The following is a 15,097-nucleotide window of genomic DNA, read 5'->3' as shown; positions in this document are numbered from 1 at the left end:
GGAGGCTGAGATGGGAGAATTGATTGAACTCGGGAGGTGGAGGTTGCAGTGAGCTGAGATCGTGCCACTGCACTCCAGCCTGGGTGACACAGCAAGACTCCATGTTGGGAAAAAAAAGAAATAAAATAAAATACAACAATAAAAAGACAAATACCGGAGAAATATTTTCAAAGCATGTATGTGATTAAAGACTTATATATAGAATACTTGAAGAATTCTCAAAACTCAGTAATAAGAAAACAATCCAAAGAATATGGATGAAAGATTTCAACAAATACTTCACCAAAAAGGGTATATGGATTGCACATATACCGTGTGCACAAATAAGGCTTGAAAAGATGCTACATACCGTTTGTATTATGGACGTGCAAATTAAAATCACTGATGCTATCACAACATGCTTATTAAAATGGCTGAAATGTAAAAGACTGGCCCTAGCAAATGCTAGTGAGGATGTGGAGGAGCTGGAACTCTTACACACTGTTGCCGGGCATTTAAAAAGGTCCGACCCCTTTGGAAAAGTCTAGCAGTTCCTTACAAAGTTAAACATATATCCGGCCATTCAACTCCAAGGTATTTACCAAAGAGAAATGAAAATATGTCCACACAAATATTTATGCATAAAAAGTTTTATTTCTAATAGCTAAAAACAGGAAAAAAACCAAATGTCCATCAATAGGTGAATAGACAAATTATTGTACCTCCATACAATGGAATTCTACTTAGCAATGAAAAGGAATACACCATTGGTACATCCTACAACATGGACAAACCTCAGAATAATTATGCTGTCAAATAAGTCAGACCAAGAATAAATATATATTTCAGGATTCCATTTATATGAAATTCTAGAAAATGCACACTTAACCAATAGTGCCAGAAAATATCAGTGGTTTCCTAGGGAGTTGGAGGGGTGTGAGAAAGGGATTACCAAGGGACATAAAAAACTGTCTGAGGTGGTGATGGGACATCACAGGTGTACACAATGTCAAAAAATATAAAATTTTACACTTTACATATTTTCGGTTTATTGCATGTTAGTCATATCTTGATAAAGCCGTTAAAAAATTAAGTGCTGACTCATAAGCATGCTGTTATGTGGGTGAAGGAGAAAGGAAAATGGTTACTTCACTCAGGCAGCTTCACAGTGGAAGACGGGTGGACTGTTTTTGTAACTATTAAAAGCATTATTGTATTGTCAAAAGAACAAAATATCAGAAAAAGTTCATGGAAAGAACAATGTAAATTGAGAAATGTTAGTTTCTAATTTATGTGGTTTACAATTAAAAAAAAAAAACCCTGCTTTTTTTTTTTGGGACGGAGTCTCGCTCTGTGGCCCAGGATGGAGTGAGTGGCGCGATCTCAGCTCACTGCAAGCTCTGCCTCCTGGGTTCCCGCCATTCTCCTGCCTCAGCCTCCGGAGTAGCTGGGACTACAGGTGCCGCCACCACACCAGGTTACTTTTTTTTTGTATTTTTAGTACAGACGGGTTTTCACCATGTTAGCCAGGATGGTCTCGATCTCCTGACCTTGTGATCCTCCCGCCTCGGCCTCCCAAAGTGCTGGGATTACAGGCGTGAGCCACCGCGCCCGGCCCTCACCTACACAGGTTTTCATCACCCAGTGCAAAGTTACTCACTCCTCTTCCATTGTTTGAAAGTTTGAACTATGATCAGTTGCAGTTTCTTTCTTGGAATGTCCACCAGTTTAATACAATGTCAACAGAAAAATTTTTCTTTGGATCTCTCAATGCCTCTCTCTCTCAAGCACCTCCACAAATTGCCCCTTTTTCTCTTCTTTCCTACCACCACCTTTTGCCTCCAACTGTGTCTGGAGTTGGTTCCTTCTGGTGGATTCTTGGTCTCACTGACTTCAAGAATGAACCTGTGGACTTTCGTGGTGTTACAGCTCTTACAGGTGTCACGAACCCAAAGAGTGAGCAGCAGCAAGATTTATTCTGAAGAGCGAAAGAACAAAGCTTCCACAGCTGGAAGAGGATCCCAGTGGGTTGCTGCTGCTGACTGAGGTGGCCAACTTTTTTTCCCTTATTTGTCCCTGCCCAAGTCCTGCTGATTGGTCCATTTTACAAAGTGCTGATTGGTGCATTTACAATCCTTTAGCTAGACACACAGCGCTGATTGGTGCATTTACAATCCTTTAGCTAGACACAGAGCGCTGATTGGTGCATTTACAATCCTTTAGCTAGACACAGAGCACTGATTGGTGCATTTTTTAAAGAGTGCTGATTGGTGCATTTACAATCCTTTAGGTAGACACGGAGCACTGATTGGTGCATTTACAGTCCTCTAGCTAGACAGAAAAGTTCTCCAAGTCCCACTGGAGCCAGCAACTCCAGCTGGCTTCACCTCTCACAAAGATCTGGGATTTCTTGGAGAGGTTGGTAGACTGACTTGGGACCACCGATTCTGTGCTCCTTGTCCCAGCATGCCTTTCATGCTATGCCTCTGTGTGACCCCTCAGTACCTGTTAAGCCCCAGGTTTGCTGCAGTGTAAATTAATTCCAGAAAAGTGTCCCCAGAGTGAGTGCAAGTGATGAATCCTCACTGGACACTAAACGTCCCGAAGACTGTCTTACAATCGGTATTTTGGGGTAATTTGAGATGACAACAGTTTCCTTCCACTGCTGGGTGCCTAAAAAAACCTGCCCAGACTGGGCGGGGTTGCTCAAGCCTGTAATGCCAGCACTTTGGGAGGCCAAGGCAGGCGGATCACGAGGTCAAGAGATCGAGACCATCCTGTCCAACATGCTGAAACCCCATCTCTACTAAAAATACAAAAATTAGCTGGGCATGGTGGCGCTGCCTGTAGTCCCAGCTACTCAGGAGGCTGAGGCAGGAGAATCACTTGAATCCAGGAGGTGAGTCGAGATCGCACCACTGCACTCCAGCCTGGCGACAGAGCGAGACTGTCTCAAAAATAATAATAATAATAATGATAATAAAACAAAAAACAAAAAAACTGCCCCATGTCCTGAGAATTCTGGAGAAGAGAATTATTTGGCTTTCATGTCCTCTCCTCAGAATCCTTGGACCTCGGCACACGAGGAGGGGTGGCAACGTGCTGGGACCTCCCAGAGTTCAGTGTTCACTATAGATGGAATCACAGAAATGTTGTTCTCACTAAGCTATGGGGCTTATCTTCACAAAGCTCAGAAATCATAGAAATTCAAAACTGAAATAGTAAAGTATCGTCAATCAACTGCGAAGTAACTTTACTTCTTTCTGGAAATTGGGATGGCTTAAGCCAAGTCATCTGGCATTCCTTAAGACAGTTCCTTAAGTCAGCCGGGCGTGGTGGCTCACACCTGTAATCCCAGCACTTCGGGAGGCCGAGGCTGGATCACGAGGTCAAGAGATCAAGACCATCTTGACTAACACGGTGAAACCCCGTCTCTTCTAAAAATAGAAAATTAGCCAGGCGTGGTAGTGCGGGCCTGTAGTCCCAGCTACTCAGGAGGCTGAGGCAGGAAAATCGCTTGAACCCAGGAGACGGAGGTTGCAGTGAGCCAAGATTGCACCACTGCACTCCAGCCTGGGCGACAGAGCGAGACTCCGTCTCAAAAAAAAAAAAAAAAAAAAACCACAACTAAGGTCATCCTCACTGTGTCTAGCAAAACAAAGTAGATTTGCAAACCCTGTGAAAGATTATCATGAAAGATTCAGGTACGATTCTATATCATGTCATGGGACTTACACCTTTTTTGAAGTTAATTTGTTTTCATACAAGCATTATGTGTTGTAATGACACCAGGGTAAACGGGGTATCCATCACTTCAAGCATTTATCATTTATTTGTGTCAGGAACATTCCAGTCATAGTCTTTTAGTTATTTTAAAATATATAATACATTATCATTGACTATAGTCACCCTGTTGTGCTATCAAATACTGAACTTTACTTATCCTATCTAACTATATTTTTGCATCTATTAACTGTCCCCACTTTTCCCTTCCTCCCCACTATCCTTCCCAGCCTCTGGTAGCCATTATTCTACTCTCTATCTCCATGAGTTCAATTACTTTAATTTTTAGCTCCCACATATGAGTTAGAATATGTGATATTTGTCTTTCTGTGCCTTAACATAATATCCTCCAGTTCCATCCATGTTGTTCTTTTTTACGGCTGAATAGTAGTCCATCGTGCATATATACCTAGTTTTCTTTTTCTTTTCTTTTTCTTTTTTTTTTTTGAGACAGAGTCTTGCTTTGTCGCCCAAGCTGCTGGAGTGCAGTGGCACAATCTTGGCTCACTGCAACCTCCGCCTCCTGGGTTCATGCTATTCTCCTGCCTCAGCCTCCCAAGTAGCTGGGACTACAGGCACTCACCACCACGCCCAGCTAATTTTCTGTATTTTTAGTAGAGACAGGTTTCACCGTGTTAGCCAGGATGATCTCAATCTCCTGACCTCGTGATGTGCCCACCTCAGCCTCCGAAAGTGCTGGGATTACAAGCGTGAGCCACCGCGCCCGGCCATATGTACCTAGTTTTCTTTACCCACTTATGTGCTGATGGACACTTAGGTTGATTCCAAATCCTGGCTATTGTGAATAGCACTGCAGTAAACATGATAGTGCAGACATCTCTTTGATATACTGATTTCCTTTCTTTTGGGCATATACCTAACAGTGGCATTGCTGGATCACATGCTAGTTCTATTAGTTTCATGAGGAGCTTCCATACTGTTCTCTATAGTGGCTGTACTAATTCACATTCCCACCAACAGTGTACAATGAGGGCTCCCTTTTCTCCATATCCCAGACAGCATTTGTTATTTTTTGTCTTTTGAGTACAAGCCATTTTAACTGGGGTAAGATAGTATCTCATTGCAGTTTTGATTTACATTTCTCTGATTAATGACATTGAGCATTTTTTTCATATTTCTGTTGGCCATTTGTATGTCTTCTTTTGAAAAATGTCTAGATATTTTGCCCATTTTAAATTGGATTATTTGATTTTTTGCCCTATTGAGTGGTTTTAGCTCTTCACATATTCTGGTTTTTAATTCCTTGTCGGATAGGTAGTTTGCAAACAATTTCCCCCATTCTGTGGGTTGTCTCTTCACTTTGTTGATTGTCTCCTACGCTGTGCCGAAGCTGTTTAGCTCAATGTGATCCCGTCTGTCCAATTCTGCTTTGGTTGCCTAAACTTTTGAGGTATTACTCAAGAAATCTTTGATCAGACAGACCAATGTCCTAGAGAGTTTCTCCAGTGTTTTCTTTTAGCAGTTTCATAGTTTCAGGTCTTAGATTTAGGGACTTACACTTTTTAAAAAGCCATGAAATGTATGCCACTTTTAAAGATTCGAGTTCATGCTCAAAATATAATTTGAGGCAGCTGGTCACAGTGGCTCACGCCTGTAATCCCAGCACTTTGGGAGGCCGAGACGGGCGGATCATGAGGTCAGGAGATCGAGACCATCCTGGCTAACACGGTGAAACCCCGTCTCTACTAAAAAAAAATACAAAAAATTAGCTGGGCGTGGTGGCGGGTGCCTGTAGTCCCAGCTACTCAGGAGGCTGAGGCAGGAGAATGGCGTGAAACTGGGAAGTGGAACTTGCAGTGAGCTGAGATTGTGCCACTACACTCCAGCCCGGGCGACAGAGCAAGACTCTGTTTAAAAAAAAATATATATATATACACACACACACATATATAAAAATTACATTATATATATTATATATAACATTATATATATTATGTAATACAGAACATAGAATATAGATTCTATATTATATAATACAGAATATATAATGTATAATATATAATATATATTGCAGTTTTGATTTGCATTTCTCTGATTAATGACATTGAGCATTTTTTTCATATTTCTGTTGGCCATTTGTATGTCTTCTTTTGAAAAATGTCTATTTAGATATTTTGCCCATTTTCAATTGGATTATATAATATATAAAATAGATAATATATACAATATATATAATATATATATAATCTGAGGCATAAAGTTCACCCATGAGAAGTTTGCCAGTATTATGGCATTTGTTTTTTTAAACAGAGTCTCACTCTGTCGCCCAGGCTGGAGTGCAGTGGCGCAATCTCAGCTCACTGCAACCTCCGCCTCCCAGGTTCAAGCGATTCTCCTGCCTCAGCCCCTTAAACTGAAAATGTGAAAATTATTTATGACTGTAGCTAGAGATTTGGCAAAGCTTTACTTCATATCTTGATAAATCATCCAAACACTGAACAGCATTTGTGTTCAACTAAGATAGAACTAGAATTAATAGGGTAATGTCATCAAAACATGTATATTATTAATTCTTAATGGCATGACATTATTTTCCCTGTTGGAGACATTTAATATCCTGGAATAAGAGTGAAGAGCAATATTTTAGGATATAAGTGCTATTGCTCTATTATAACCCTGCAAAGGGCTACCTACATACAAAACTGTTTTTCTCTTTCCATCATTTCTTCCTTTTTTTTTCTTTTGAGACGGAGTCTCGCTCTGTCACCCAGGCTGGAGTGCAGTGGAGCGATCTTGGCTCACTGCAACCTCTGCCTCCTGGATTCAAGTGATTTTCCTGCCTCAGCCTTCCCAGTAGCTGGGACTATAGGCACTACCCCCACGTCTGACTAAGTTTTGTATTTTTAGTAGAGACGGGGTTTCACCATGTTGGCCAGGATTGTCTCAAATTTCTGACCTCGTGATCCACCTGCCTCGGCCTCCCAGAGTGCTGGGATCACAGGTGTGAGCCACTGCGCCCGGCCTCCCAGAGTGCTGGGATTACAGGTGTGAGCCACCCGCCCAGCCATTTATTCCTTCTTCACTCTTTGAAGAGTTCTTACCTTCTGACCAAAGTCATGGACCAAATAGGTGTCATAAGTTGCTCCTTTGTACCTACAGGTACAGGGCCATGTACCCATCAAATGCTCGTTAAATTGATGTGATAATAAGGGAATATAGCCAGGTGCAGTGGCTCATGCTTATAATCCCAGTGGGCGGATTGGCGAGCCCAGGAGTTTGAAACCAGCCTGGGCAACATGATGAGACCCTATCTCTACAAAAAATACAAAATATTAGCTGGGTGTGGTAGTGTGTGCCTCTAGTCCCAGCTACTTGGGAGGCTGAGGTGGGAGTTTCGCTTGAGCCCAGCAGGTCGAGACTGCAGTGAGCCAATATTGCATCACTGCACTCCAGCCTGGGCAACAGAATGAGACTCTGACTCAAAAAAAAAAAAAAAAAAAAAAAGGGGCGGGGGGAATTTTTTGGGAAAATTTCCAGTGACTATTAAGAGAGGCAGTAGACTATATTGGTTAAGAGCTGTCTTGGTTTGGGTCCTCCCAAAAGCAGACTCTGAGACAAGAATTTAGGTGCAAGTAATTTATATAGAAGTTGACCCAGGAAGCACTAAGAGAGAGTTAGGGAATATGTGTAGGGAAGGGAGAAAAAGCAATAAAGGGTAAATTAATGGTCAGGTTACTTCTGTGGGCAATCGAGGCTCCATGCTGCTGGGGACCCTCTGAGAGATTTTGTGAAAAATAACTCAGAGTCATTTGAGAGAGGGGCGAGGAAGCTGGGCTTAATCTGCCAACTCCCGTCCTTCTTGGCTGAGTGTCACTTCTATGAGATGAAACCTCTCTGCACAGGTCAAACAGACGCCAGTGGCCAGAGAATGTTCTCAGGGAGCGGTAAACAGGAAGCTGGTGGGCACAGAAGACGACTGTCTGGAGGTGGCCTCCCGGGGCCTAGGGGAATATGGGTGGGGCCAGGTGTTAGGATGGGGTGCTTAAGGGCTTGTGCAAAAGCTGTGTTTCCACAATACCTGCACTGCTCTTTTTGTCTGGGGAAAGAATGTATGCTCATTTGGGGTGGCTGACAACGATTATAGGGCTGCTGAGCTTCCTCCAAGCTATTTCCATGAGGCTGCTTTGTACCTTCTTTATTGAATTGCTGTATACAGTAGAAATCATAATCCATCATTTATAAAGCTAAAATGCCTGTGAGGCAAATAGGATTGTCTCTTTCCCCCGCTTCAAACTCATTGTTCTCAAGAAAAAGACCAGCATCTTTAACACCAGCTAACAGACTCTGTAGAGCCTGGTCCTGCAAACCTTCTGTCCTGCTTTGCTCCTCCTCTCTTATGTAAGTTCCTTGTATGTACCATGCATCTATAGGCCACAGGATCTTTGCATACATTATCCCTCTTGGAATGCTCCTCAGCCCTCATTTCCACAGGCTGATCTGACCTTCCACTGCTGTAATCGCCCCTCTGCAGGATAAGGTTTCCACTGCTCTCCCTGCTTGGCCAGCTACGCCTCGACTACTCCCGTCCTCCCGTCATCCATTCTCCTTGTTGGACGGTAGAGAGCTGATTTCCAGCTGCCTTACGCTTTGGCTTTTCAACACAAAATCCATTCCTAGGCCAGGGAACAATCAGGCAGAACAGGAGGACTTCTTGGGAAGGGGAAAGAAGATAACTCCTTACTCACTTCTACAGCACGAGGAAGAAACCATTTATTCTGCCTTAATTATTGCATCAAAAGTAGTTCCATAATCGTATCCTTATTCATTCATTATTCATGTAGGAAGACATTGTTTAATGCTTGAAATTCCTCTTACATATGTATTATCTTTACAGATGCTACTTCTCCTCAAAGTTGTCACGGTCACTGGCTCTTCGGCCACACGCCTCTTCTGGGTACATTTCCATCAATGAAATGATTTAGTAATGTCTGCTCTTCTTTGAATTCATTCAAAAGAAAATACAGAACTGTACTAACAAGTTCTCTGAACAAAAACCAAAAGCACTGATGGAAAACTGGAGACATTCTGGAGAAACACATACATGGTTTTTTTTTTTTCTGTGTTCAAAAGAATCTCGCAGGAGCCTCTCCAGGGCGACTTCACAGTGAGACTCCTGCTCTCTAAAGCTCAGCTGGCAATAAGGAGCTACATGGTTTTTAAAAAGGTATAAACACTGGTGACGAGAATGTCGGGGAATGTTCATCTCATCCCACACGCGACTTTATCAGAGGGTTCCTTCCTCTGAAAAGGCTAGAGGTAAATACAGAAGGAGGGGAGGCATATAATTCTCCTCGACTGATTTCATCTTTTCATTTCTTGAGAATAAAGGATGCTTTCCCCTCAAATTAGGTTTTAATGATTTAAAAGAAACCAAGGCTGGGCGCGGTGGCTCAAGCCTGTAATCCCAGCACTTTGGGAGGCCGAGATGGGCGGATCACGAGGTCAGGAGATCGAGACCATCCTGGCTAACACGGTGAAACCCCGTCTCTGCTAAAAAAAAAATACAAAAAAAAACTAGCCGGGCAAGGTGACGGCGCCTGTAGTCCCAGCTACTCGGGAGGCTGAGGCAGGAGAATGGCGTGAACCCAGGAGGCGGAGCTTGCAGTGAGCTGAGATTGTGCCACTCACTCCAGCCTGGGTGACAGAGCAAGACTCCGTCTCAAAAAAAAATTAAGAAATAATTAAAAAAAAAAGTTCAGGACAAAGAACATATAAGTAGCCCCAACTCTAATCCCAATGCCTCTTTATGAAGTCAGTCATCACATTACTTTTCTGGCAACAGTAGTAAAATAGGGCTTGGCACAAGAAACCTCACTGAAACTACTTTGCTAGAGTCATTCTTGCACCAAATGGTGCAGCTATACACACCCAGGGAGTATGCAGGAATTTAACCTGGGGTCCCATCTGGTAATCTGCAGACTTTAAGCTTTTCCAGGGATGTGGGAGAGGGAAGGAGGCAGTGATGTGTCAAGCTGCTGAGATGTATCGCTGTCCTCTCCATCAGCCCGCATCCTCGTATCACCGCCGGAGATGCCACCAGTCACCCAGAAATTCTGCAGGATGAGCATGAGAATGTGCTTCATCTGCTGGATGGGGTATTTTCATGCTCCTGGCAATAAAATGTCAGACTTAGGAAACACCCTCTCCTCCACCCCCTTCTAAAGAAAGGTACTCAGAAGCCAAAGTTGTGTCATGTGACCTGCCCCCGGGCCATAGCTGATTGAATTAGGGGCAGACACTTGACCTAAAATGGTCTTAAATATATTCCTTTTCTCTCAGTAATTTGGAATTGGAATTAAGAGATCTGGTACCCCTTAGAAGGAAGAGATATAAACTTGGGGATTCTGAGATAACCATCCTTGCCCAATGCATGGCTATAGATTCAAGGAAAGTCCATCTAGGAAGAAAGGATAGTGAAGCAGAAATGCCTGAAAGTAGAAGACAGAGAAGGGGAAAAGAGTTCTGCAGGCTCCCAGGGTTCCTTTGACCCAGCTACATTCCTGCTCTTGGTCTCTGAGTCACCGCTGCATTTTTATAATAATTTCCCATTTTTAACTTACATGATTTTTGAAACCAGAGTCCCAACTAATACAAACATCCAACCAGTGGTAACCTTTTGTAAGACAAGAGATGAGCGTTTTTCAATCCTTGTGTGGAAGTGTTTATATTTTAAGTAGGGATTAGAGTCAGAATCTTTAAAACATTGCTGTGGCTGGGCGTGGTGGCTCACGCCTGTAATCCCAGCACTTTGGAAGGCCGAGGTGGGTAGATCACAAGATCAGGAATTGGAGACCAGACTGGCCAAGATGGTGAAACCCTGTCTCTACCAAAAGTAAAAAAAATTAGCCAGGTGTGGTGGTGCGTGCCTGTAGTCCCAGCTACTCAGGAGGGTAAGGCAGGAGAACTGCTTGAACCCAGGAGGCGAAGGTTGCAGTGAGCTGAGATCATACCACTGCACTCCAGCCCGGGTGACAGAGTGAGACTCCATCTCAAAACAAAACAAAACAAAACAAAACAAAACAAAACAAAACATTGCTGTTACTGGCAGTGATGGAATTAGAAAAGTTCAGTGACTTTTGAAAAGCCTCAGTCCAGATGAATCCCACAGGTTCTTAGGAGTAATGTCTCTCTAGGTTGGGACAAACAGCAAGTTTTTGCTACCGTTTGTGAAATCACTGGGCTTCTAGTGGGCAAATGTACCCCGATCCTGTCTGTTTCCAACACTGCCATTGGTGGTCAGGACAACGTGCTTCCATTTGCACAAGTATGTCCAGGAGGATTCCTCCTATAAGGTAAGTGCCTGTGTTGCTGGGACTCAGTCCCTTGTGAAGGGGCCCACCAAAGACAGTTTTGCTTGGGTCTTCCCAAAGCTATGCTGTTGGGTTTATGCTTGGGTGAAAAATTATACTGTTCTGTACTGGCTCAATGTCTAGGTTTAGATAGAATAAGCTTCCCATTAGTTCCACCCGTGGGAAACATTTTTCTTTTCATGTGTCTGCTTTTCTGTCTCCCAAGAACATGAGAACAGAAGTCACACAGGAGTCTTACGCTTCTTCTTCTTCTTTTTTTTTGAGATGGAGTCTCGCTTTTCTTTTGAGATGTTGCCCAGGATGGCATGCAGTGGCACGATCTTGGCTTACTGCAACATCCAACTCCCGGGTTTAAGTGATTCTCCTGCCTCAGCCTCCCGAGTAGCTGGGACTACAGGCACATGTCACCATGCCCAGTTGATTCTTTTGTATTTTCAGTAGAGACAGGGTTTCACCATGTTGGCCTGGCTGGTCTTGAACTCCTGACCTCAGGTGTTCCACTTGCATGGGCCTCCCAAAGTGCTGGAATTACAGGCGTGAGCCACCGCGACTGACCGAGTCTTACGTTTCATTCACCCATTCTTTCAATAAATAGATAAATATGCACTGAGCACCTTCAAGAGGCAAGGCAGTGCCCAGTGTTGAGGCCAGCTGTTCCATGTTAGTCTGAAGCGAGCAAATCCACATTTCCCTCTCCCATTCTGCCCACCAGAAAGACTATCCTAGGGATACCCCAGGCCATCTATCTCCCTTTGACCTCATCCACTCTACTTTGTTTCCAGCCTTCTTGGTTTCTCAACATCCATCTCCCCTCCCCAATTTTATCTCCATTTCTTGGTTGCTTTTTCTCTTCTTGCCATCCTAGCTTTGCTATTTGGTACCTATATAGGGCAAAGTCTAGGGCTCTGATTGCTAATGCAATAAACTACTTTTATTTCCACAGTAGACTGGAGTTTTTTGATGTCAGGGACACATTTTTTCCATCTTTGTGTCCCCAGAGCCCAGAAATACACCTAATACATAGAAGCACTCAAAGTTGCTGAAAAAAAAAAAAAGAATGTAATGATACACATGTAATTAGCAAGAATATGTTAATGCTAAATCTTACACACACTCATTCTCACAAAGCTCACTAGTGTTAGAGAAGAAAAGATAGACCAGAGATTGGGGTAAAGGGACTAGATTCTTTTTCTCGGAAGCCAGAGGTTTTGTGCCACCCACGGCTGAACCACTCTAGTGTTTACTTTCTTTTTTTATTTTTGAGACGGAGTCTCGCTCTGTCGCCAGGCTGGAGTACAGTGGCACAATCCCAGCTCACTGCTACCTCTGCCTCCTGGGTTCAAGCGATTCTCCCGCCTTAGTCTCCTGAGTAGCTGGGATTACAGGTGCCCGCCACCACGCCCAGCTAATTTTTGTATTTTTAGTAGAGACGGGGTTTCAACATGTTGGCCAGGATGGGCTTCATCTCTTGACCTTGTGATCCGCCCACCTCAGCCTCCCAAAGTGCTGGGATTCCAGGCGTGAGCCACCGCGCCCAGCCCCCTGGTGTTTAATTTCATTAGAATCCTCTGAAAATTGTTGTTGCCTCCTTCCCAAGTATAAACAAAGATTTCATTGTGAATACCACTTTCTTTCTTCCTGGGAATCATGACATTCCATCCTCTTTGGCAATAATACGTTGACATCTCCTTATGTCTCTTATTTTTTACTTTTTAGTAAAAAGAACATCATTTTCAGTCTCAGTGCCCTTGGAAATGACTCGGTCCCTTTGAGCGAGGTTTTTCTCCTTGTTTACTTCTTGCATCAGCCACCAATACTCTCCACAGTGATAGAACCTGTAGCCCAAACTGCTGTATGGCTGTATATAGAATCTACAGTAATCTCTCCAACCCATTTTGACCAAGTCACTGAGATGACTTGTAGCTCATGGCTGTATTCGACTTTCATTTACCGCCCATCCTACTCTAGTAGGATTTTTCTCCCAGAAACTTGCAAATATTTCAAATCCTGCATTTCTATTTTGACACATTCATCCCACTTGTCTCTCATCAACCCACAGTGAGTTTTGGAGAGAAGTTTTTTTTGCAACAGTTCCCATTGTAGGAGATAATGACATGCAAACCGAAGTGAGGTTTGAACAGGCTCACTCCCTTTGGTATGACATGTGGGGTATTAGCCCATTTTCACACTGCTATAAAGAAATACTTGAGACTGGGTACTTTATAAAGGAAGGAGGTGTAATTGACTCACAGTTCTGCAAGGCTGGGGAGGCCTCAGGAAACTTAACAATCACGGTGTAAGAGGAAGCAGGTGCCTTCTTCACAACTCAGCAGGGAAGAGAACCTGTGAAGCAGGAACTGTCAAACGCTCATAAAACCAGCAGATCTCGTGAGAACTCATTCACTATCAGCACGGGGGGCGGTTTCCCTCCATGCTGCTCTGCCAGTCACCTCCCTCCCTCCACATGTGGTGATTACAATTTGAGATGAGATCTGGGTGGGAATACAGAGCCAAACCATATCATGTGGCCAGACCATCGTGACATTTAAGTGAGTCAGAAACCTGGCAGACAGGCTTCAGACAAATTTCCTTATCCTTAAGGAAATTCTTCTAAGAGCTTAAAGGCTTATGCAACTATGTTTTGTATATAGGAGTAGTTATAAGAGTAGAAATTTGAAATTTTCAACCCTCCCACATTCCATAAAATCATTTAGAGACATTCTCTCATTACACATGAGAAAAATGTAAGCTCAGAGAAGTCGAGTGAGTTGCTGGAGTCATATAGATAGTGGCAGAGTCAAAAATAAGTATGATTTGGTGGGGCGTGGTGGCTCACGACTGTAATCTCAGCACTTTGGGAGGCTGAGGACTTTGAGGGAGGGACTGTTATCATCTTTGCTTCAAAGCTACACTATGAATTCCTCCCATGGTTAGCTTGGCCTACACCCAGGAGTGCGCGAAGACAGCCAGCCTTTGAGGCTGGAAGCAAGATGGAGTCAACCATGCTAGATTTCTTCCACTGTCGTAATCTTTGCAAAGACAGTTTCAGTCTGGGTGAAATTTGCAAATGTCTTTACTGTGTATTCTTCTTTTGACTTCTAGTCCTTCAGTTAGATTCAGTTAGAATTAGATTTGGTGGAAGACACAACACCCAAAATAAAGTGACTTAAATGAAAGAGCAGCTTATTTATCTTGGTTAAAGTGCAACTTATGTGGTAGCTCTGTCCACAAAGTCCTTAGGGACCCAACTCTTTCTATCTTGCTGCTTTCCTCTAATGCTCTGAGGGTTGAATTATGATCTAAAATGGCTACTTAGACAAGCCAATACATCTGCATTTCAATCAAAAGGAAGGGAGATGGAAAGAAAAGAAGACAAACTTTTGTCTTATCTGTTTGGTAAGGATGGTTGCCACACCTTGCTACGTGATACTTTCTCTTATAGCCGTTACCCAGTGCATAGTCACAGGGCCACAGCGAGCTGAAAGGGAGGCTGAAAAATGTTGTCTTTCTCCTGGTCTTCTGGGTGGCCATGTTAGAATTAGATAAAGATATTCTATTACCTAGAATGTGAAGGTTCTAGTATTATGAAACAACAATAGCAAAACAACAAGTCGATATTGAGGACCGACCAGCAATCTCTGTCATCCTCTCCTCTGTTGAACTTAGTTCATCTGAGCTAATTCTGTCAGAAATTCTTTTGAACTTTACTCCAAGGCACTAAATCTCAATGAGGATATGAGTAGATTTCATGGAGCTGACAGCATCAGAGGGAAAAAACATCATTAATGAGAATCGTATCTCAGCCCATTAATGAGAATCATATCCACTAGGGAGTACATGTCCCTAAGAACAGACCTTAGGGGTATATCTCTGCTTGCGACATGAATACTCATCAATATAAGTTTTGCAAGTGGAACACTTAGTATTCTCAGGAGTAACCAAATGAATACAAGATGTTGACTCATGTCACTTTGACTCCCTGAGGTGTTGATTTCGTATATATA

General features: G+C 43.1%; 1 long non-coding RNA gene across 4 annotated transcripts in view; it reads right to left on the bottom strand.

Moving 5' to 3' along the window:
- The window catches only part of LOC126938133 (uncharacterized), a 35,357-nt gene that overhangs the window by 17,400 nt on the left and 2,860 nt on the right, over nt 1–15,097 (bottom strand). For 2 of the 4 annotated variants that reach the window (XR_007719964.1, XR_007719965.1), the window contains exon 2: nt 13,344–13,436. This is a non-coding gene — a long non-coding RNA (uncharacterized LOC126938133). Of the gene's footprint in view, nt 1–8,017; nt 13,437–15,097 lie in introns of those variants that run through there. The other 2 variants (XR_007719963.1, XR_007719962.1) reach the window with 2 other exon arrangements.

The sequence above is a fragment of the Macaca thibetana genome, chromosome 15 (assembly GCF_024542745.1).
Source record: "Macaca thibetana thibetana isolate TM-01 chromosome 15, ASM2454274v1, whole genome shotgun sequence".
In the NCBI taxonomy this organism is placed as follows: domain Eukaryota; kingdom Metazoa; phylum Chordata; class Mammalia; order Primates; family Cercopithecidae; genus Macaca; species Macaca thibetana.
Note: the sequence above shows the minus strand (reverse complement) of the source record. Positions and strands in the feature narration are given on the sequence as shown.